At 43.6% G+C, this 25463-nt stretch overlaps 1 protein-coding gene across 10 annotated transcripts in view; it reads left to right on the top strand.

Annotated features, from left to right (window-relative positions):
* Positions 1-25463, top strand: part of PDE4D (phosphodiesterase 4D) — a 1085833-nt gene that overhangs the window by 589053 nt on the left and 471317 nt on the right. The window contains exon 1 of one of the 10 annotated variants that reach the window (XM_039543153.1): positions 13495-13644. The exons of the other annotated variants lie outside the window; for them this stretch is intronic. The gene's annotated coding sequence lies outside the window, so the exon portion shown is untranslated. Of the gene's footprint in view, positions 1-13494; positions 13645-25463 lie in introns of those variants that run through there. 10 annotated transcript variants of the gene reach the window in all.

Raw genomic sequence — 25463 nt, 5'->3', positions numbered from 1 at the left:
CATTTGTTCCGCTTGTCCCCCTGCAATGAGATCAGATTCATTTGCCTAGCAACGTCCATTAGGTCTGTGCCTGTTTCCTGCATGCTTATACCTAAAAACATAATGAGCAGAGCAGGTCCCTTCTTAGCTCCTGTGGCTGCAAACAAGTATTTAGTCTACATAGCATAAATGTAGTGTTAGGATTAGTTTTTGTTAGTTTTACCTGGTATTGGCATTTAGCCCATATGGCTGAACCCAAGTCCTCCAGGTTTTAAATTTTGTCCCTTTTCTGAGTCAGCTTTTCCTTTTAATGATGGCTATTCAAGGTGTTTTGCATCAGGGCAGGGGATATTGCAGTTTAAAATGTCCATCTGTTTTCCAGACAAACATACAAGATGAGGGAGGCTTTCCTGAAGCTTGTTCTGCTAGACAGATCAATGGAATCTCGCTTCTGATATGAGTAAACAAGATCCTCCTGGATCTGAGAAGTCTATGTTTGAGAGATCTGTGAGCACTGGTTTGACTGCCCGCTCCTGAGCCCCTACCACTAAGAAGTCCTCCTTGACAATGACTGTAGTCATGTCCTGTTGAATGTCTGCTGAAAGGGGTTAGGAAGCATAGCAGATTTTGATTAAACCTCAAGAAAGACTTCCTAACCCTAAGAACAGTAGGACGATAGAACAGACTGCCTAAGAAGGTTGTGGCAGCTCCTTCACTGGAGGTTTTCAAAAGGAGTCTGGATAGCCAGCTGTCTTGGATGGTTTAAACAAAACAAATCCTTCTTCTTGGCTGGGGGTTAGACTAGACTTGTGGTCCCTTCTAACCCTATGATTCTATGAGACAGGAGACAGCACTGTTCTTCTAAAAAGCGTAGACATAGGTAACCTTCTCAGGGAGCTAATAAGAAGATGGAGAATGCCTGACTCTGCCTCCTTAAAGGGTATATCCAGGCCTGGAATGAGGAGGAGGAGTCTGGTCTCCTAGTTATGGTACTATCTAAAGAGCAGTTTCATGCTACCTTAGGTGCTGCCTCTGTGGTACCAACATTATGGCTCTCAGGACTGACATCGTCGACGTCATTGTCAGTGGTCCCCAATGTGCTACCTACAGAACTTCTTAGCACTGAGGTCCTTTATGGTACCAAGTAGTATCCCAGTATCCTCTCTGCCTGAGTCACCACTATTGGCATCTATGATGAATGTACTCTCTCTCTCTCTCTCTTTGATATCCGCCACTACCTCATCCTCTGTACTGAGCACTTCAGTGGCACCAAATAGAGAGCTTCCTATGGCACATCCCTGGACTCCTGTTAAATCTGCGCTGTCCCCTGAGGAAGAATATTGCCCTTTCTTGTCTGGCTAGCAGGGCTCCACCTCCCTGTTCTTCAAGATTCTGCTCAGGATAGGATCCCATTGGTTCTCATAGGGATTCTAGGTCCCATTACTACTCTCACAGAGATGTAAGTGACCTAGAGATGGGCACTATCCTTGGTAATCCCCATGGTAAATCCATGCTGCCTTTCTTTATACCAATCAGACTTGGCCCTGCAGGATCCCCAAGGGCCTTATAGCTTGTAAGGAAGTCAACTTCAACTGCTCCTTCTAGGGTTAGGTCTCATTCCACTGTAGAGTGTACAGCCTCAAGTGACACATGCTGAGTTCATCAGGAGCAGGCATCTGATGAAGTACACCAAAGGACTATGGCGCTTATCCTAACAGCAATCTCCTCATTTTCACTGGATGACACTATAGTCCTTGTTGCACCATTCCACCTTGGTGACTACATAGTATTCCAGGATCATCTCTACTGGAGGGAGGGACATGCTAGAGACACTGGTTGAGATGATGCAGGAAAAATCCCAGAAGCTGTTAGATATCCTGCACTCCTCAATGCCTTACTCCCGGGGGCATTCTGCACCAAAAAATTAAAACTTCTGCAAACAATATTTTAAATTTCTGTAAAATTCTGCAAATTTTATTTGTCAAAATAACACTACATAATCATGCCAGTTTCAATTATTTTCGTAATTTATTTCAAAATACCTGTCAGCACATATGTCTATAACAATATAGACACACAAAAATTCCCCCAGGAGTAGAGAGTTAAAGAAACTCCTATGAAAACCCAGTTCCTATTTCTCTGCCCCCTTCTCTCCCTGAGCCCGGCCAGGGGGACAAACACCCACAACCCTTCCCCCCAGAGTCCAGCTATAGGGCTCCCCTATCTCATATACCACACTCCCCTCCCTCCAGGCCAGATACCCACCTCCCATTGTCTCCAGAACCCAGCCATGCCCCCTATCCCCCAGCCCAGATACTCCTCTCTCCCCCAGAGCCCAGCTGCAGGGCCCTCCCTTGCCCAAATACACACACACACCCCTCAGAGCGCTGCTGCGGGGGGCTTCTGGCCCGCATATCCGAACCCTTTGAGCCCAGCTGCAGGCCCCGCCCTTGCCCAGATACCCACACCCCATCCCCCCCATGCATTTATAGACTCCAGCAGGGCTCACTAGCTGCTTTAGTTCTGCTCCTGGTAACTTTCCATTACTCCCAAACCTCCCTCCCTTCAGACAAGAAGAAGTGTCTTTTCTCCACTAGAGCAAACCCATTGTCCCAAGGTATTTTTACTTTGAGTAGACCAGGGGTCGGCAACCTTTCAGCAGTGGTGTGCCAAGTCTTCATTTATTCACTCTAATTTAAGGTTTCGCATGCCAGTAATATATTTTAACATTTTTAGGTCTCTTTTTCTAAAAGTCTATAATATATAACTAAACTGCTGTTGTATGTAAAGTAAATAAGGTTTTTAAAATGTTTAAGACGCTTCATTTAAAATTAAATTAAAATGCAGAGCCCTCCAGACTGGTGGCCAGGACGTGGGCAGTGTGAATCAGCTCACGTGCCGCCTTTGGCATGCGTGCCATAGGTTGCCTACTTGTGGAATAGACCATCACTCACCTTTTTCTCTGGCCTGGGAGTGACTTGACAGAATCCTGTTGACTTCTGGTCTACTCACATACACCTCTACCCCGATATAACACAGTCCTCAGGAGACAAAAAAATCTCACCGCGTTATAGGTGAGACCGAAGTTATATCAAACTTGCTTTGCTCCCCCACTCTGTTCCTTCTTCCTTGACTGCTCACTCCAGAGACCGCCATCTCTCATCACCCCCAGGATCCCACCCCCTACCCAACCCCCCTGTCCCCTGACTGCTCCGACCCCTATCCACCTCCCACCCTCCCTGACAGGGACTCACAGGCAGCGGTGGGAAGCGGAGCAGCATGGCCCCAGTCCACTCCACCCTGCCAACTCCCAGCCACGGTGCTCCGCTTCCCATCGTCAGTGAGTGCGGAGAGGTTGGGGAAAGGACGCCACCCGCACTCACCTGCAGCAGGAAGCGGAGCGATGCAGCCCCAGCCTGCTCGGATTTCCTTGCCCCGGCCCCAGCCATGTCACTTGGGGGTGGCTAGGGAAAGGTCACCTGTGGTGGGAAGCGGTGCGCCACGGCTGGGAGCTGGCGGAGTGGAGCGGGCTGGGGCCGGGCTGCTCCACTTCCGCTGCTGGTGAGTGTGTGTGGGGGGGGTGCCTTCCCCCAAGCCCCCTCCCCCGAGTGACACGGCTGGGGCCGGGGCAAGGAAAGCAGAGTGGGCGGCTCCCGGCCCCCCGCTAATCCCCCGGGCCACTCTGGGACTGCAGGGCCCTCAAAAGTGCCCTCCCACAGCTCCTGCCTCTCAGACCCGGGGGGGGGGGGAGCCCCTGACCACCTCCAAGACCCCCTGCCCCTTATCAAACCCCTCAGCCACGGCCTGGCCCAACACCCTTAACACGCTGCTCGTCAGAGCTTTACCGTGTTGTATGTGAACCCATGTTCTATTGGGTCGCGTTATATCAGGGTAGAGGTGTACTTATAGGCTTTCCATGATACAATTTCTTAAAATCATCCATAATTCAGAAGTGGTACAGACAGAACCCCCAAATCATCAGAGTATATATGTAATGAAGAAAGGGAGAATCAAGTCATTGGGCATTTGATTTTCTCAGGGGGAGGATGGGAACTGTTTTTGGAATTCAGCAGAATTTTCTATTTATAGCACATCTTTGAGTGGGAAGATTTGGCATCTGGGTAGGTTAGGACACTTAGTACTATGGGATTTTTCAGGTGATTTTGGTAACTGAGATGAGTGGCTTGATTTTTTGAGTTTGTGAAGAAAATGGCTGGCTAGTGGGAAAGGGCCTGCATGCATACTGAGAAGCCCCATCATAACAGAAGGTGACTTTCATCCATACTGTCAAACTGATTCCTGCTGGACTTCACACTTGGCCCATACCTAAATGTAGTCTACCTTGGTCTCCCACTTTCATAGTAGTCAATATTCATATCGCTGTTCTATGTCATTTCACAGTAACATAGAGTGTACACAGTAACACAAAGTAACATAAACATCAGTTATTTAGACTGGGGAAAATTTGCACCACTGAACGTGCAAATAATTAATGAGCTGTGTATATTTTTATTTTTCTGTGCGGAAAAAAGCTTCTGCTGGAAAGTTGCTGCAGTTCCATCTTTTTCCCACCAGAGAGCATTGTGGCACTAGAACAGAGCAGCCCTACCCCACTAGCCCCAACAGAAAATAACTTTGGCTGGAAAGTTGCTGCAGTTCTGCCTTTTGCCCACCAGAGGGCACTGTGATGATAAAACAGAGCAGCTGCTCCTGGCCAGCTAGGGAAGAGAAAGAGCCTGCCTTTTTCACAGCACCTGTTGGGCCAGGTCAGGAAACAGGGACTATGGGAGGACAGACAGCGTGGGGCTGCTGTGAAGGTCAGACAGGGACTCATAGGTAAGGCTACAATTTAGTCACTGGTACTTTTAGTAAAAGTCATGGAGAGGTCATGGGCAATAAACAAAATGTCACAGCCCAGGACCTCTCCATGACTTTTATTAAAAATACCCCTAACTAAATCTTAGATGCTGGGGGGGACACTTCCTGGGGGGTGGTTCCCCAGGGCCCCACTGTTGCTGCTGACCTGGGTGGGGGTGCAGCCTAGGATCCCCACCACTGCTTGCTCCAGGCAGGGGGGCAGCACTCTGGGGCCCCACCACTGTTGCTCTTCCTGGCAGGGGTGGCTCAGGGCACCGCTGCTGCTCCCTGATCACTGCTCTGGGGCAGCCTGGGGCCGTCCAAGCAGCAGCCAGTGTGGCTAGCTGCTTGGGCAGCCCTGGGGTCAGAATCCATGACTTCCATGACCTGTGTGAAAGACTCACAGCCTGAGTCATAAGGGCTAGTGGGGGAGGACTACAACGGGGATTGTAGTCCAGTGGCGTAGTATGCCTTTATTATATTCACTGCTACTGTAGCCCAGTGGGCTAGCTTGTCTTCATTATATTTTCTGCTTTGCATTATATTCAGCAGTAATGCAATAAACCTACAGACCTATGAACTTTGAACAGATAAATGGCCCAATGGAAAACCTAAGTATTTGAGGAACTGAAAATAGAGTTTTAGGGCAAGTTCTGATCACAGGTAAAAAGTTCAGCCACATAATGAACTGATGTACATAACCGGTACGTGAGATATGAGATACATTTAAGGCTAGCCTGCTTGCTTGCTTATATATATATATATAAAAGCAAGCAAGCAGGCTAGCCTTAAATGTGTATATATATATATACATAAATTTTTTTTTTCTTATTTTCTTATAGGTGTGATTGTTTTATTATAATAGGTTTATATTAGGGTATATTTTGGCTGTAACATAAGGGATCTGCAGGCCGCATCCTGTGTAGTGAGCTAAGGCAAAGTTAGCATACATATGTCTGGGACCTTTCACCTAGATAAATGGAGCTAAAGCATAAGGTCATGTATGACTGCAACCTTTAACATAGAGGATGTGTTAAAGAGGGTTGGCATAGGGGATTTCCTAAGTTCATACCCTTTTTAACTTAACAGGTACACCACAACTTAGAACTTGGAAAAAACCAAAATAACAAGTTAGGACAGAAATAACAAATGTGATATCTAACCACAAAAGGGCCATGGTAACAAATTGATGTATATAATAAGTTGAGATCATTGATATACTAACCTATAGGAAAAAGACACTCCAACATTAGTAAGGTGAGGAGATACCAAAAAAAGGAAAAATCCCCTACTGAATATGCATCAAACATAAAAGTGTCAGCGTAACAAATTATAAAAGTGGAACCCCACCTTCGGGGCAGTAGCAGAGAGAGATGTAGTCGTTGGGAGGTGGCAGAATGATAGGGAAGGTGATGCTGATGAGGAAGATGATGACTAACATTTCAGGTTGTTCTACAAGGGATGGTGTGAGTATATGGGTGTGTAGATGTACATTCTGTAGTATTTCTATCTATCTTACTAAGTCGGGTTGTTTGTGACTGTGCTAAATGTATTAATAATCTATATTTGTAAATATAAAAGAGTTCCTATATTGTGTGTGTTGCAACTGTGCACATCAGGGTTCCCAACTATTTAATAATTTAGTTAATACTGGGCCTGATCTTGGGGCAAGAACGTGGCAACCCCCAAAGTGATAACTGGGGATTCTTAAGTAATCAATATAATAAATACATAATCTAAGATCAAGGTGCAGGGATACATTGGGACAATCAGGTGTGCCTGATTGAATGGAAGAGGCTAGGGGTCAGCCAGAGTCTGCATGTGGGAAGCTCCCTAACAGGTTCCCCCCCCCCAAACAAAACAAAACAAAAAAAAAACCCTGTTCCATACTTTCCCCACCCATACTCAACAACTCTCCAAGTTTACACCCAGGCTTCTTCCCAGCAATTACTTCCCTCTCCCTCAGCTCCTCCGTTACCCTTGACTTCCCCAAGCCTTTGCACTGCTTCTGAGGGGTGCAGGAAATATGGTTCTGTATTGTAGTTTAAATGAATTATTACTCAGAGTTCTGCCTAGTAAGGAATCTATTTGTCAAAAAACATTTCCTGAATATTTTTTGTTGTCTGTGTTGTTACAGACATACTCGATGACAGACATTTTGAAATAAATGAACAAAAATAACTGAAACCGATGTGATTATATTGTATTATTTTGACAAATAAAATATGTAGAATTTTGCAGAATTTGAAAATATTGTGCACAGAATTTTTCATTTTTGGCGCAGAATTCCCCCACGAGTAGTTCTGTATTCTATTCAGGATACAAGAATAATTAACAGGGTTCTTTAACACCCCACTACCACCTTTGAAATCTTGTCCCACAGCTGTCAGTCTTCTGTAAGTGATCCTAATAAATATTACAATTAACCCATCCATATAGGCTGAGTGTGCTGTTGTTACAACATTCCCAGTACCTTCCGGTCCAGAAACAAGAATGGACTGGAAATGGAACACTGGTCTTTTATATGATTATATTGAAACTATCTTAGTCACTGTGGGCCTGATTTTCTGAAACTTAGACCCTTTATCAATGTGTTCCTTATGAATAAGACAGTGTGTTCAAGTGAAAATCATTCGGTACCATCTTAGGCAAAGGTTTCATTTACTTAAGTTTCTTCCAACAGAAAAAGGATAATTTGATATTACACTGAACTATCTAATGTCTCAATATTATACTGGAGTAAATTGTTTTATGCATCTTTTGTAAGTACAAAAATGACTAATATATTATTCAAGAATAGAATGGTCTGAACTATTACTTTGGTTTGAAATAAAACTACAACAACAAAACTATCAGGAGGTAATTGTAAAAAAGAAAAGATCATGGTTATTTGCTGGAAATGTATCTGACCTGGCTTCAGTTGTTTACAGGATAAGTAGTCTCACTTCTACTTTACATCTGTGAGAAGGGTCATTTTGGTTTCTTAAAATAAAGTCTATCAAACTGTTTATGGGGATTCAGTGATGATGAATAATATTCATATTTATTTTTGCTAAGATGATGGCAATATCGTTATTTTGGAATGTGTGGCTCTCTGACGTATGAGGTATGAATCCAAACAGCCAGTACAATGTCAGTCTCGTGTTAATTGGTAACTGCTTGAAAAACATGATGCCTTACAAACAGCGTGAGGTCTGCTTTCAATAACAAATAAGGAAGCTAGGGCATGAAAGGCAAATTGACTTATTAGACTGAACCAAAAAATTAATTTCCATTTGAAAATGTTAAGTCTCTATACCAACCAATTGAACTAGACTAAATGTAATGTCTTGCTTTCCTTCACAGTGGCATTTTTCCTCCTGTTTTTTTCCCCCACGCAGGATAAGAGACACCTATGCAGTGGGAGTTGGGGGAGGGGTGGGTCTCAAAGAGAAAATGAAGAGCTGTAGCTAAATCCTTTAGGGTATGTCTTCACTACCGGCCGGATTGGTGGGCAGCGATCGATCCAGCGAGACTCGATTTATCACGTCTAGTCTAGATGTGATAAATTGATCCCAGAGCGCTCTCTCGTCGACTCCTGTACTCCAGCTCAGCGAGAGGCGCAGGCAGAGTCGACGGGGGAGCAGCAGCAGTTAACTCACCGTAGTGAAGACACTGCAGTAAGTCGATCTAAGCATGTCGACTTCAGCTGTGTTATTTACGTAGCTGAAGTTGCGTAACTTAGATCAATTCCCTCCCCCTGCCCCCAGTGTAGACCAGGCCTTAGAGTGCAGAAGGTCTGATCTTATGTGGAATTAGAAGAAGAGATGGGACTGGGACTGGATCAGTGGTGACCAGACCAGGGAGCCAGGGTGTTGAAGAGGGCTACTTTTTCCCAAGTAGCACCACAGATTTGTAGTATCAGAGTGTACTTTTTTTAAGGGGAGGAGGGAAGGATATTTGATTTCTTTTTGAGGGAGACATTAACATTCTCCTCCCCCCCCACCTTCTTCCACCAATCCTTCTGACTCAGCTATACATGGTATGGGGATGTAAAAGGTACACTAAGAGTGTACAAGTATCAGAGGGGTAGCCATGTTAGTCTGGATCTGTAAAAAGCAGCAAAGAGTCCTGTGGCACCTTATAGACTAACAGAAGCATTGGAGCATAAGCTATTGTGGGTGAATACCCACTTCGTCAGACCCACGAAAGCTTATGCTCCAATACTTCTGTTAGTCTATAAGGTGCCACAGGACTCTTTGCCGCCAAGAGTGTACAGGAAGCTGCAGGTCACTAAGCCAAGTGCCTGCAGATACTTATCCTCAGCACAAATGAGCAGCCCCTGAGAGTAAGATCACCCACAAATCAGCAACTCTGAAAAGACCAAAACTTCTCCAGTTTCCTGACAGTAAGGATCTTCGGAATACTTGAAAATGTCTGTATTGGGTTGAGAGTACTTTGACCAAACCTTGTTTAATGTTGAGTAAATAATTCAGCTGACCAACTCAGCTCTTTTTTTCTTGTGGAATATACACAAGATGGTTGCGATTTCTCAGGACATACTGGTGAATGAAAAACAGATATTGGAAGATTTTGTGCAGCAAGCCTCAACTTTTAATAACTTAACACTGCATAGGGGTGCTATACACCCATTCATCTCACATACCAGGCACTTAAGCGGTTCCAGTGAGGGCTTACAGGGCTCCTACCATATAACCAATCACCTAGGATAGACCCACCCCTATATAGTCCCCCAGGACACAGCTCACTTTTGAGTCCATTAACTCTCCCACTTGTAGGAGGCCTCCCTTTCTCCTACAGGCGCCAGGTCCACCAGCTAAAATCCCAGGTCACATTTACCTCTGGGATCTGGGCCTTTTAGCAGTTATCTATTCTGGACCAGCCTCAAGTTGTGACAAACTACACATTCCTATATTTTCTTTTAATATTAGACTTCTAAATTGTAGTCTTCTGTACCACAACTATGCCTCCACAATGATGTGAGGAACTTGAAAGAACCCACTGGACCTCAACCAATTTGAAAAGGCAAGAGGATACAGCAATGTGGGGAAGAGTGCAAGAGCCAACCAGCTTTTTCTTCTCATGGGTTGAATTCAAACAATTCACTATGAGTACTTAATATTAGTGGATCAAACTGTAGTAGTTTAGTTTGACTGGTCATGTGAACTATATGATATTGTTTATGTACCTTGGATAAATGAGCATAACTATTATAATCAGGAGGTGGGCTTGGTGAAGCCAGTGAGACTTGAGCATCTCAGGGAAATAATGCAGATAAGTAGTATTAAGGAATTTTAGAAAAAGTAGTATTTTTTTCTAGTTAGGCCACAAAATAAGGTAATTTCTATGCATTTGAAGCATGCAAACCTCTGATTTGCTTTCTGCAAGAATTCACACAAATAAAGTTCACTGACTTGAATGTTTGCACAGAGTGAACAAGGAAGGGTTTTAAGCATGGCTGAAGTAAAGTCATTTTTAAATGAATGAATACTTGTTGAATTTTTCCTCCCCAGCTCTTGTATTTACTTTTATATGGCTTAGCCAATATATATTTTTAATTACTGTATTTCTGCTGTAGATAATGGAACATAATTCTAACTTTATTATACAGGGTTTTTTTAATCTTTGTATTTTTGAGGGAGAATTGAATGCATCTGAACACTTACATTCTAGGTGAATTTTTGTTCAGATCCATTCCAAATGAGGGAATTGTTATATCCCTGCTTCTCATCAATACATGGTTAGCAGTTTTCATACTCTTGTTGATGAATGAAAACAAATATTTAAGCGATTGGTTTCCTTTTCCACATTGTTTGAAAGGGCTCCGTGACCATAAGAAATTGGGTATGTACGTGAGATGAAGATGACTGCATTCTAGTAAGGATATATATCTGATTACAACTCTTTTAGTTAACTGTACATTTTTTGTTTGTGCTTTCAGTGTATCCATACTGGCAAAATTGTACTAATTAGTCCAGTTATTCCAGTTTTCTTTGTGAATCAAGTAAAATACTCCTAGTTTCATTGGACAAATAGGTGGTAAGGTGGGTTTCTGCATTCGTTTTTACCTTCAAAAATTTGATTTCTCTCTTTTCCAAGAGCACCTGAGGGTTATCGTGAATCACAAACTAAATATGAGTCATCAATGTAATACTGTTGCCAAAAAAAAACAGTTGCCAAAAAAAACCCCAACATCATTTTGGGATGTATTAGCAGAAATCTTGTAAGCAAGACACAAGAAATAATCCTTCCTCTCTACTCATCATTGATAAGGCCTCAGCTGGAATACTGTGTTCAGTTTTGGAAACCACACTTCAGAAAAGATGTGAACAAAGTAGTGACAATCCAGAGGAGAGTAACGATGAGTAAAGATGAGTAAAGTTCTAGAAAACACAACCTACAAGAAAAGATTTAAAAAAATTGATTTTTCTAGTCTGGAGAAGAGAACACTGAGCGGGGACATACGAGTCTTCAAGTACCTAAAAGGTTGTTATAAAGACGAAGGTGGAAATTGTTCTTCTTATCCACAGAGAACAGGCCAAGAAGTAATGGGCTTCGATTGCAGCAAGGCATTTAGGTTAGACATTAGGAAAAACTTCCTAACTGTGAGGCTAGTTAAGCATTAGAACAAATTAACTAGGGAGGTTGTGGAATCTCCATCACTGGAGGTTTTTAGGAACATGTTAGACAAACACCTGCCAGGGATGGTCTAGATAATACTTAGTCTTGCCTCTGTGCAGGGGACTGGAGTAGGTGACCTATTGAGGTCCCTGGCAGGCCTACATTTTTATGACTCCATTATTCTATTTCCCAGGTTTTGGATGAATTTTATCCTTTTTTTGCATATTCCAGACAGTTCTATATCAGTTGGATGTAGTTTTATTCTCAATTACTTGTATGATTTTTATTATATATTACTATTATAATGTTATTGATTTTCCCCTAACAGCCTGACACTACATGGGAGAAAACCCCTGCTGGAGGCAGGGCCAAAACAGATGGGAGGCAGGGACTTCCTTTGGCCACTGTCAGCACAAATGCAGCTGCAGGAGGTGGGAAGGAAGGGAGGGAAAGAGAGCATCCCTTTAGAGATTTTAGGGCATTTGTTGACATCTACAAGGGTTAGCGCATTGTTTTTAACTGGACATTTAGATATCAGGGGGTCCCCGCTCCTTTTATAAAGCGAGCGAGACTCTTATTGTGGGATGAGCAGCAATAGCAGAGCAGAGTGGCTGGGGCTCTTAGATGGGGGAATGGAGGAATGATTTGGGGAAATTTTAAGAGACATACATACAGACAAACAACAAAAACAAAGAGAAAGAAAGCAGCTGACAAATTTTGTACTCTTAATATGTTGCTTGTATGTCAGTCAAAGGGGTAGGGAACTGGAGAGCCTAAAGCCAATATTGCTGTATAGTTTCACAGTATTTGTTTATATTATATTTTAATGTATTTTGCAATAAGTCCCAACAGGGGGCATAGGGCACATGCTTTTTACATGTTATAAAGTCCCATAACGTAAGAGAGTATGGTTTTACCAATCCATTAAAAAGTTAATTTGAATTATTTACCTTCATTAAATGTACTTATTCATTTTATTTCTCATGCTGACTTGCTACTGATGAGTAATAAAATTATTTACTGTTCTCAATCTTTAAAAAAAAAAATTCAAATTCTGATGGCTGCATTTTACTGAAAACACACTCTCTCTCTCCCTCCCTCCCTCCACTCTGCATACTGTAGCAGGACAGAAGGTTGCCAGAGCTCTTTTAAATTCTGAGATGTACTGTATCTTGTCCCATAAGTCTTTGGAATACAGTAATTAAAACAGGTACATGAATATTTTGCTGTCTACATGCAACTAGTAAGGCGATTCTTATTACTGAATTTAAACAAATACTACTTCATTGCCAATACACTATTACACTCAGATAGTTTATTATTTTATTCTTGTTCCAAAATGGCATCAACAGAGCTAGGGCTAATTTGGGGTATTGTTGAATGGAGCTGTGACAGCAGGAGAAACAATCTTAAGGAAATAAAAGACATAAAAATGTGCAGTGCAATGTCTTATCACAGCGCTCCCTAGTCAGACCACTCCCTAATCAAACAAGCAGTTTTATGGCATGTGTTGATGCCTTTGAAGGTGTAGCTGTCTTTCATAGTATAGGATTTCCTGTCCAAAAGGGCAAGTGGTCATTTGAAGTTTAAGAGTCATAGGGCAACATAAACCAAGTTTTTTTTAAAAAAGAAAAAAAAAGAAGAAATGGACTGTGGTCTAGGAACACGAAAATGTAAATGAAAAAAAAAGTCTGTAGTCTTTTAGACATCAAATAAAAATACAATGCAATATTTTGTCCTAGATGTGCGTGTTCTTTATTTAACATTACATGTTTAATTATTTTTAAATTTTGTTTTATTGTAGAGAAATAGGGGTCTTTTAGAGAGAGGTTTTGTTTTTCTTTTTGTTTTGTCCCTGTCTCTCCCCCACAAACACCCCTCTCCTCCTTTCTCTCTGTCTGTCTGCTGAAAAAAGCACGGGAGGATATACTGTGTCAGGAGAACCCACCTAAAGGGCCCCCTTGACGCTAGCACATCCTCTGTCAGGCAGCATTCACTGCAGCCCGGAGCGGATTCTGCTGCAGAGTAATAGTGCCACAGAGTCTGCAAGTGTCCTGAGCTGCTACTGAACAGGAGAGCAAAGACATAGTATGAAAGGATCCAAGGATTTCAGAGGGTATGTTGGCAATTCTTGTCAGGAGAAAGAAATCAAGAGCCTGCTGCCTGCACTGTTTTAATATATACACGGTCTGTATAGCTTGATCTTAAGAACCTTCCCAAGGATGTTGTCAGAGCCTCAGGAGTAATAACTACTGTTTGCTGAATTGGGAGAAAAGGAGAGCATAGAAGGAATTCTTAGATAACGTAGGACTTAAAGCTTTGCTTTTTTGTGCCAAAATCTGAATGCATGCACATATTTTTTATATAAAGTATAACATCAAATTAGAACTAGGTTATGCAGTGAAAGAATCAATAGCTTAGTCATTTTACTTAAAAGGAGCAGACAGCCTTATGAGGTTAGACATCAAAATGAATTTGATCATGACAAAACCTTATACTCATGGTAGTATCTAATTGTAGTCCTGTCCTATGGAGCAGAAAAAGCACACTTCCTTCCTTCTTTCTTAGATGAAGAAATAAACCCTGAGAATCAAAATTCAGAGAAGTTTGCTTTGGATGTACATGGTTTTTTAACCACCAGTCTTTGTACAGGGCTTGCAAGAAAGGAAAACTCCATTAAAGTGATCACTGATGAATATGTGTCTAAGAAAGAAGAAAAAGCAATATTCATTTCTAAAGGACACTATGGCAAAGGAATCTGAAATTATTCATTTTCCCCTAAACACTGATTTAGCATGGATGACAAGAAACTGTCGTTTGACTAACCTTTTCTTTTTCCATATGAAGATGCTTTAATTTACACCAAAACCACTTGGATTGTATCAAAGGGAACCTTTGCCTTCACTTAGGATACGCAGTTACCATATACCATATACTTTCTTTTTTTTAACTAACTGACATAAATGGATGGAAATGTACATAGAAAACCCTATGAAAAGTCTTTCCTCGGATCTTGGATATTTTTATTTTTGTGGAATACAATAATTTTTGCAATAACCCTTGGTGTTAACTACTCATGCAGTTGTTTTGGAATGCATCTATGAATACCATCACAGAAAAAGCTATCTGACAAGGAAAATACTAATGCTGGAAGATCTGTGAACATGATGCATGTGAATAATTTCCCCTTTAGGAGGCATTCATGGATATGGTGAGTAATCGATACACACTACAGATTGTTAAACTCAGAATGCTTGTTTGCAAAATACTGTGGCAAGTGCCAGATGCTGACTTTTCCATTGTTAATGGCAAGTGAGGATTGACCTGTTGTAAAATGAAAATCTTACAGAGATGATAGTGGTGATGTAATACAAGTTTAGCACCCCTGTGCCATCACAAAACAGAAGAGTCAAGCTGCAGAATGGAGATGATAATATAGCTGTAAAAATACAATCAATAAGAACCTTTTGAGAAATAGAAATATTTCTATCTATGGGATCAATGAAAGACTCTGCCATGTGATTCATAAGATTATTTCAAAGAAACACTACAAACTTGTTTTCCCCATATAATATGGACTTGTCTGGCCTCTAATTTTTTTCCTTTTAGAGTTCAATTGACCGAAAAACAAGGATAAATGATTCCCCTACATTAATTCAGTATTTTTTTAAAAATATATATGTTTGTGTGATAACATTTTAAATCTGACTGTTTGGGAAACAGTCCCACTGAACTAAAATCACTTCAACATCATTAAAACATCTGTTTCCTCTTAAATCCAGACACATCTGTAGTTCTTGCTCTGGGAGTAACCTTTGTCTACAACTTACTTTATAATGTATTAAGGTCAACTTTATGATTATTTTCCAGTCGATTGGCGTCATGTCATGCTACTCATGTTGGAATTTATGACTGAATGCTTTAACTAACTACTGAACTTCTGGGCAAAGCCCAGTTTTATGTAAGAGCTTGTCTTTATTACATTTTTGGGTTTATTTCAGTTATTTTAAAGGTACTAAAAGCAAGCATATTATGAAAGTTCAGTCTGCACAGTTTATATTTAGTCAAAAGATTTGCCTTTAGTATAAATGTTTGTTTGGATACCTAACTCATTAGGATTTTCCCTGGCCAATACCTTTACAGAATGCAAAATATTATTTTCCTCTGTATTTCAAACTTGTACTTAACAATATAATATAACAATATAGCTCAACTACAAACCTCTGATGGGTGTCATTTGTCAGAGGTTTCTGGCTATACAGCTCAGAACCAGTCAGAACCATGGCGCACCTGTGACAGCCTCTGTCAGACCAGGGGATGCTATGAATTTATGACTCTACTAAATTTGTAATACTAAATCTTAATGCAGAGTTAATACAGAATCATTCCTTTAACACATCTTACTCCTCTGCCTCTTTCCCATAACACCAATCTTAGGCTAAGTGAAATCCTTGTAATATCCCCCTATAGCCCACTTTAAACAGCATCACCTGGGAAAACAAATAATAAAGGTAAGGTTTTAGTTAAGCTCATTCCCCCTGCTTTTGTAGCTTATTTTGCAAAGTGCAGTGTGGTCCATACCTAACAGGAAAGCTCTGATGTTTCTGTTGTCTTCTAATAATTTGGCCTACTTTTCTTTTTAATAACTTGGAGAAATTGTTCTGAAACATTTTTAGCGCCTTCAAGTTTATTTTATGTCTTAGTATTTTGCAACCAACATTTTGAATTCTTTTTGAGGAGGTTTGATCACATCAATTGTTTATTTTTTCTACTCTCATAGGCAGTTGCCTGCCTTCCCTGTTCAACCCCTCCCAGCCTCCTTGGTATCTGTACCAAAATGTGAATACATTCTGTAGGAAGCAGCAATGTGGGATATTTTTGCATGTGGTGCTGCACAAATGTATGTGATTTACATTTAATATATTCTCTGAATGCAAATTATACTATGCAAACATTTATGGCTTACTAGATCCCAGACCTTACTTTGGAATTAAAATGTTTCAGCTCAATGTTGTTCAACTGCCCATTCTTGGAACCAGGCAAATTTGCTTATTCATGCTACGTTAGATCTGTAAAGAACATTTCTGAATGGTAGACTTTGGAGTTACTACCGTAGTCATTTTTGTAATTCTATAAAAGCATTTGCACAAAACCTGTGCGATGGCTGCCAGACATACCAAAGCTTCCCATAGTAAATTTGAGCTGATATAAAAAGAGTGGTCTGCATACATTTCTATCTTCTGGTAAGATGATAGTGAAGCTAGATGAAGAGATTTTTTTTTATATGACCCAATTAGTATTGTGCTTGGTTAACAGCTATATCAGTTGATTCTTCTCACTATATTTTCCATAACATTGAACAATATCAAAGGTTATTTTGTGACAAGCAGCATATAGTACATATTTAATTTTGAAATACAGTGTTTTAAATATAGAAATCCATATTCAGATTCAGTGCCGATAAAAAATAAATAAATAACTTAGTGACATTATTTGTTTAGTTTAAGTATATTCTCTACCTTCATGGGCATTTCATTTCTCTCTCTCTCTCCTACTCTGTCTCTGATATACAATGGAACATAGGTGGCTGTCAGTCCAGGACTAGTAAATAAAACCTTTTGAATTTTAAGTTAATTTGGTTTGTTTGTGCCTCCCCCCCCCCCCAGTCCATGGTTTTTAACTGCTATGTGCAGATGGTGGAGCCAAGGTGCTTTTTGCCTTTGTGTTTGTTTGGATGTGTGTGTTGGCTTGGGGGAAGGGTTGCCAAAAGATGGTAGGTATCCCTAGCAAGAGTCAATTCTAGGTGCTGGGTTTGATCTTGAACTCACAACCTTCCATCCCTAATGTGTGAATGCCCCTAACTAAACCCTACTGCTGATGTTATTTATACTGGCTCCCAGTTAATACATTATTTTGGATAATCATTTACATAGCACAATAAAGTGAGTTTAAAAGTAAATATCATGATCTGTTCCTTGCCTTGGAAAATGAATTGTAGGCAGGGAGAGCAAGATTATGAAGACCCTTCTAAGTGAGGATGTGTAAGTTAAATTCACTGTGGTAAAAGACAGGAAGCCAACGGAGGGGCTCAAAGAGGGTGTGTAAGTGATGTGGTTGGAGTGGGTGTGGAGAGGATGATTTTAGTAGCAGCTGTTTTGTATAGACTGGAATGGGAAGAGGTGAAATATGGGGCAGTCAGGAGGGAAGGATTATAATAGCTAAGTCGATTGATGTTTTAGGAGAGGATAATGTGAGTCCTGGGAATACTGAGAAAAATGAGATATGGAGTGACATTAGATGAGGAGTAACAATACAACACCACTACTTAAGCCCAGCAAATATGTGCAAGTCTGTAGAACATGCTATTTATTTCTTTTCAGATTTGAAACTACTTTAGAAATGTTTGTGAATGGATTGTATTACATAGCTTTCTTTTCCATTAGACTTTTTTCTGACTTTTTGATTGCAAACCAAATAAAGATAAGATTAGTATCTAATTTTGATTTTCCTTGCTGGGTATATCTTTTCCTGTTTTTATCATAGAAAAGTTAGAAGAGCTGAAGAACTGTGATTTTTGAGTTCAAGTATTTGTGTCCTCAAAACTCTAAAGATGTAAAATTAAATGTATGAGCACATATTTTAGGACAATGTAATCTATATTCAGTTGTTCTTCTTTGTTTCCTTTCTATTAAGATACTGACATAAAATGAAATTTAAATTGTAGAGCAAGTCAGTGAGCTAAGAGATGGAACAAAAAAATCCTTTTCTGCCTTTTAATTTAGTCAAATATACTTCATTTGATTATTACTGTGCTATGTACTTCATCTAATGCAAAATAATGTGAATGCGTGGCTGCATGGTCAGCCCTTTGCTTTAGATTAATTTGATGGCCAACTACCTTGTTGAAAAGCACCTTAGTAAATGCATGACTGTTTGAATACAAGTTTAAATAAGTCTTTTTTATTTCTGGTTCCCAGAATCTTCTGGAATAATAGTATTATTAGGCATATTTGTACATTTTAATTATTGAACTAAATAGTTTGTCACCAATTATCAAATTATTAGCTGTTTCTCATTGTGAAGGTTTTCCATTTTGCGGGTCTGGAGTTATATTTTGCCTTGGTAGAAAACTGAAAGAAAATAAATATCCTGACCTTAGTAGATAAGGCAGAAAAATAATTATTTTTTAAACATTCAGTTTGATCATATGAGGGGCTGAGCAACCTCAGCTCACTTAGAAGTCAGTGGGAAGCTGAGGATGGTTGGCATTGTGCAGGAAATGGTCAGCATCCCTCAGGAAAAGGCCCTGAATCAGTAACACAATCTAAAATGTACTTGCTCACTTGTTTTGCTACCTTAAACTCTTGTGCTAGGTTTTTTTTATAGTGAGGGGAGCAAACTTGTGCCAGAATTTCTGTTCAGAATTGTATTTAATTAGTTTCTAGACCTATGACTTCAGGCCTTATTCTATTCTTCCTTCTGATGGGGAACAGGATCTGAAATGTCTGCAAGCCAAATGACTGATTTCTGAGCATGACAACAGATCTTGTTAAGGCCAAATGCAGTTAGTTCTTAATCTTCTATTGCCAGTAGGTTTTGATTGTGCTGATAAGTTTGAAAGGTCGTCGTCTTCTCAAATTTCTGGTGCTGAATAGCAGTGTTAGGGCGCTTCAGGCAATGTTTATGTACACTGCTCAAATTAGGTGAAATACAGTGTGGCAAAGTACCTGCTTCTCCCCAGCTGGCTCAGTCCCTTTTTGCCTTGGGGACACAGGCTTGGGCAAAGTAAAAGCCTTCCCAGTCGCGCAGGGTCTGGCTGATCCTCCTCTCAGTCAGCCCCTTGCTGTTTTTCTCCCCTTCTGGGGACAGAGTGCAGTCTTCCTTGCAGGAAGAGGGCAGAGCCTTGCTGCACCTATTTGCTGGCTCCTTCTCTGCTTCTCCCACTCCCCCCCTGTTTCCCTGCCAGGGAGGGTTTAAAAAGGTCACCAGCAATTGGGGCCAGCTGAACCACATTAGTTCCCTGGTAACCCTTGTTCCAGCTGAACCTAATTTCTCACAGCTGCCTCTCCTCAATGGATAAGGAGAAGCCTTTTAACCCCCCTGGGACTAATTGCTACCCCACCCTTTGTAGCCATTTGGCCTGGGTTTGCCACATATCCCCCCCCCCTGCTCAACACTACGGGGTTGGGCTACTTGGGTCGGAAAGCAGTGCACCCTTGACAGGCCATCTGCATTGCCATGTTGGGTCCCCGACCTATGTCGTACTTTGAAGTGAAAGGAGCGACAGAAACCATCTTGTTACCCTCGCATTTTTGTCCTTGTTTTGGTGCATCCACTGCAAAGGGGCATGGTCCGTCACCAGGTAAACCGCCAAGTAGATAGTAGCGGAGGCTTTCTATGGCCCACTTTACTGCCAGGCATTCCTTCTCCACTATGGCGATTTCCGTCCTAGGTAGGAGCTTCCTACTGAGGAAGAGGATGGGGTGTTCGTCATCTCCAACCATTTGTGAGAGCACCGCCCCAGCCCTACTTCCGAGGCATCCGTTGTAGGATAAACTCCTTCCCCAGTCCGGAGCTATTAGTACGGGTCTGTGCAAAGGGCCGTCCTCAGATCGGCAAAGCGGCTTCTGCTGCAGCAGACCATTTTACTATGTCTGGGCCCGAGCTTTGGTTAGGTCTGTTAACGGGCATGCCCTGGTGGCGAAGTGGGAATGAACCGTCTATAGTACCCCACTAGTCCCAGGAACGCTCTGACCTGTTTTTTCCGGAGTGGTCGGGGCCACTTCTGTATAGCTTCCAACTTGTTGAGTTGGGGCTTCACCACGCCCCTCCCCACTATATACCCAAGGTACTTAGCCTCCGCTAACCCGATTGAACATTTGGACGGATTTGCAGTCAGTCCTGCCTTCCTCAGGGTGTCCAGGACTGCTTCCACCTTCTCCATGTGCGTCTCCCAGTCGGGGCTATAAATAATGACGTCGTCGAGATAGGCTGCTTTCCGTGGGGTCGTAACAGTTTGTCCATTAGCCGTTGGAAGGTAGCGGGAGCCCCATGCAACCCAAAGGGGAGAACAGTGTACTGATATAGTCCTTCTGGAGTTGCAAAGGCCGTCTTCTCCTTGTCGGCCTTGGCCAGGGGGATCTGCCAATAGCCCTTGGTAAGGTCAAGGGTAGACATAAACCGTGCCTTCCCCAACCGGTCAATCAGCTCGTCTATCCTGGGTATAGGGTATGCGTCGAATCGGGACACCTCATTCAGCTTGCGGAAGTCATTGCAGAATCTCGTACTGCCGTCCGGCTTAGGCACTAAAACCACGGGACTGGACCATTGACTATGAGATTCTTCGATGACTCCTAAGGCCAGCATCTTCCTGACCTCTCTCCTAATCTCTTCTCTCTTGGCCTCCGGGATCCGGTATGGCTTGATGTTCACCTTCACTCCGGGCTCTGTGAAGATGTGATGGTGAACCTCAGTCGTCCTGCCTGGTTTTTCCGAGAACACATCCTGGTTGCGTTCTATCAGGCTGATCACTTCTGACCGTTGGTCCGGAGTCAACTCCGAAGATATTCCCACCGGGTTGGGCTGGTTGTTTGTTGGGGATGGTGCCCCCATCGCAACCACCGGAGTTTCTCTATCCTGCCACGGTTTCAACAGATTTATATGGTAGATCTGCTCCAGCACCTGGCTGTCGGACCTTATAGTCGACTTCTCCTATAGCCTCTACTACCTCATATGGCCCCTGCCACCTGGCCAGGAGCTTGCTCTCCGCTGTGGGTATGAGCACCATCACCCTGTCCCCTACTTGGAACTTCCGGGTCCTCGCTTGACGATTGTAGTACGTCCGCAGCCCTTGGGCCTTCTCCATGTGTTCGCGCACAAGAGGAGCGACTCGGGCTATTCTGTCTTTCATCTCCAGCACATGTTCCACAACATTTCTCCCCAGGTTCGGCTGTTCTTCCCAGTCTTCTTTAGCCAGATCCAGTATGCCCCTGGGGTGGCGACCATATAACAGCTCGAAGGGGGAGAATCCAGTGGAAGCCTGAGGAACCTCCAGAACAGCAAACAGGACATAAGGCAGGAGGGCATCCCAGTCTTTCCCGTCACGACTAATCACTTTCCGTAACATGTTTTTCAATGTCCTATTAAAACGTTCAACAAGGCCGTCGGTCTGGGGATGGTAGACCGACGTTCTAAGGGTCCGTATATGGAGCATGGTACATAGGTCCTTCATCAGTTTAGACACAAAGGGGGTCCCTTGGTCTGTCAGGATCTCCTTAGGTATTCCTACTCTGGAAAAAATTTGGACCAATTCTTTGGCTATAGTCTTGGACATGGTATTCCGTAGGGGTACGGCCTCGGGGTACCGGGTGGCATAATCTAGCACTACCAGAATGTACTGATGGCCCCGGGCTGACTTCTCCAATGGCCCTACAATGTCCATAGCTATTCGCTCAAATGGAACCTCGATAATTGGCAGAGGTACCAAAGGGGCCCTTAAGTATGGTCGGGGCCCATGTATTTGGCATTCCGGACAGGAGGTACAATATCGCCGGACGGCCGCATAAATGCCAGGCCAAAAAAACCTCTGTAGGATCCGATCAAGGGTCTTATCTACCCCTAGATGGGCCCAACAGAGGACCGTGGGCCAGATCCATTACCGCCCTCTGATGCTTTCGGGGGACCAAGAGTTGTTCTATAACTTGGTCTTGGACCCGGACTACTCTATATAGCAGATCTCCCTTAATCATGTAATATGGCCCTGGACCCTTAACTCTCCCCTCCACTGGGACCCCATTTACCTCGACTACCTCCTTGTGAATATTGTGGTATATGGGATCATTGGCCTGATCCTGACCAAAATTCCCACGTGCGGTCCCCATTTGACCAAACTCTGGGGGGTCTACCTCCGTCTCCTCCTCGGGACAGCCCCTGGGGAACCAGGCCCAACGATAGGGTTGTGGATGGCCGACCCAGTCCCGCTGTCAGCCGAGCCCCTTCTTTCCCCTGCCAGCGTAGACTTCTGGCACTGGGTCAGGATCCTTGTCCCCCTCCTTTTATCCGCCTCCGTTCCTCCGAGTCTTCCTGGGCTTCCCAGGCGGGAGAACAAATCCTGGCTAAACTCATGGAAGGCTGGGGAAGGGTCACCTATCTGGACCATGCCTTGGGTCCCAGGGTCATTATTTTCTTCTACCTCGTCCCCGGGGAGTAGGCCATCAAACCCCGGGAAATCTCGTCCGATAAGGACAGGGTACGGGAGTTTCGGAACTACTCCCACTGTCAACTTAGTGGGGTTTCCGAGAACTTCTATGCTTACGGGGATGGTTGGATAATAGTTGACATCCCCATGCACACAGGATATTCCGCTTGGCCCGGGATAGTTGGTCCTGCCTGACCAGCTTCCCGAGACTAATGTGACTGCACTTCCCGAGTCAATTAATGCCGTGGTCTCTATACCGATCATCTTAACAGGCCTAGTGTATCTATGCGGGACCATCGCAACCCCAACCAGACTTATTAGATCACATAGTCCCCCTATATCTCCCAGTTCACACTGCATAGGCTCTCCTAGATTTGGGCATTGGGCAGCAATATGCCCCAATTCGCCACAGGCATAGCATCGGGTCCCCGCTTGGGGCAGCCCCCTATTTTTCGGGCTGCTGGGATTTATCCCCCGAGTCTTTCTCCCCCAGTCCTCCAGCCTCTCCGGGACTGCCGGCTGCTCTCCCGCCTCCTTCCTCCTCTCCATTGTCCGGCCTGGCGTTAGGGCAAACCGGGGCCTCGGCGCAGAGACTGGTCTCCGATTCAGGCGCCTCCCTTCCTCGGTGGTCCGAGAAAGTTCTTGGGCTGCCAAGTGTCTCTCTACGAGAGCAACTAGTTCATCACAAGAGGAGGGATCATTTTGGCAGACCCACCCTCGTATGTCTGGCGGCAACCCCCTCATGTACCTGTCCAATACCAGGATTTCCACTACCTTCTCTGGCCCATGGGTCTCAGGGCGGAGCCACTTCCGGGCGAGGTGTATCAGGTCAAATAGCTGGGACCTTGGTGCTTTGTCATCCCGGTATTTCCACTCATGGAAGCGCTGGGCCCTCATGGCTGGCGTCACGCCTGTCCTTGCCAGGATTTCCGCCTTCAGCTGGGGGTAATCCATAGCTGCGTCTGCGGTCAAGTCAAAGTAGGCCTTCTGGGCCTCCCCACACAGGAATGGGGCCAGGAGGCCTGCCCACTGGTCATGGGGCCAGGCCTCCCGCAGTGCCGTCCTCTCGAATGCGAGGAGATATGCCTCTATATCGTCATCTGTAGTCATCTTCTGTAAATAGTTGCTAGCCCGTAGCAGCCGGGTCCCCTGGGCCCCATGCGTCAGCGTGGCCAGGGCTTTCAGCTGGTTCACTACTTCATTCAGGGTGGCTCGATCTTGGGCCGCCTGGTTCATCAGCAGCTGGTTGGTCTCCTGTTGGACACGCACTGCCTCTTGCTGGGCCGCCGCCTGTACCCTGGTAGCCTCTTGCTGGGCTGCAGTGGCCTGTAACAGCGCCTTCACAACATCCTCCATTTTTTTAAATTAATTAGATTTTTTTTTTTTTTTTTTTTTTTTTTTTGGTGATTTACCTTGCCCTGAGATGGCTTGCCACAGAGCCACACTCACTATCACATCCCACCCCTGACACCACGTGTGGCAAAGTACCTGCTTCTCCCCAGCTGGCTCAGTCCCTTTTTGCCTTGGGGACACAGGCTTGGGCAAAGTAAAAGCCTTCCCAGTCGCGCAGGGTCTGGCTGATCCTCCTCTCAGTCAGCCCCTTGCTGTTTTTCTCCCCTTCTGGGGACAGAGTGCAGTCTTCCTTGCAGGAAGAGGGCAGAGCCTTGCTGCACCTATTTGCTGGCTCCTTCTCTGCTTCTCCCACTCCCCCCCTGTTTCCCTGCCAGGGAGGGTTTAAAAAGGTCACCAGCAATTGGGGCCAGCTGAACCACATTAGTTCCCTGGTAACCCTTGTTCCAGCTGAACCTAATTTCTCACAGCTGCCTCTCCTCAATGGATAAGGAGAAGCCTTTTAACCCCCCTGGGACTAATTGCTACCCCCACCCTTTGTAGCCATTTGGCCTGGGTTTGCCACAACAGCTAGACTTGTACATTTTTTACTAAATGAAGCAGATGGTAGTAACCACTATTTTGTAGTAAAACCACTGTTTCTGTTGACTTTTTTTCTTTTATATCCTCATCTTTTCAAACACTGTTTATCCATTGGTATCACCTAACCAACATACAACACGCTGCACATAAGCAAAGAGGAGGAAATATTTTGACCAAGGACAAATAAGACAAACCTCTCCTTCCTCTGTTATATTAATGCTTTGTTCTTTTATTGTGCCTTTCATCTGGAGAACTCAGAGTGCTCCAGAAACACTAACCAGCTAGATATCACAACACTCCTGTGACGCGGAGCAAGGGGATATAGGGATCATGTCACCCACCTCTGAAATGCAGCAGCTGTTTAGCTCTCAGCACAGTAGTATAATGTCATGGGATATATATAATATCTATACAGGGGTGACAGCTCATTTGAGAAACCTGCTGTAAACTCACTTTAATGTCCTCAGAAGGATGACTTGACTCTGCTGGGATTTTAGCCTGTGGTTCCAGAGTAAATATACACTGGGTGATTAGACCACCCTGGGTATGTCTATATTGCAATTAGACACTTGTGGCTGGCCTGTGCCAGCTGACTTGGACTCGCAAGGCTCCGGCTAAGGGGCTGTTTTAATTGTGGTGTAGATGTGTGGGACCCTCCCACCTTGCAGGATCCTACTTTCAGCCCTCAGTCACAAGTCAGCCGGCACAGGCCAGCCACAGGTTTTTAACCGCAGAGTAGATGTACCCTAAGCTATTTCCCATTACATTACTGCAAGTAGTTAGCATTTTTATTTTATGTTTTTGGAAAATGACATTTCCAATAGGAGAGGAAGGATGATCTGAACAAGAAGCATGGCTTTTTGGTTAAAAAAACACT

This window comes from Mauremys reevesii, linkage group 6, assembly GCF_016161935.1.
Source record: "Mauremys reevesii isolate NIE-2019 linkage group 6, ASM1616193v1, whole genome shotgun sequence".
In the NCBI taxonomy this organism is placed as follows: Eukaryota; Metazoa; Chordata; order Testudines; family Geoemydidae; genus Mauremys; species Mauremys reevesii.
The sequence above is the reverse complement of the archived record's forward strand: the minus strand, read 5'-3'. Positions and strand labels throughout refer to the sequence as shown.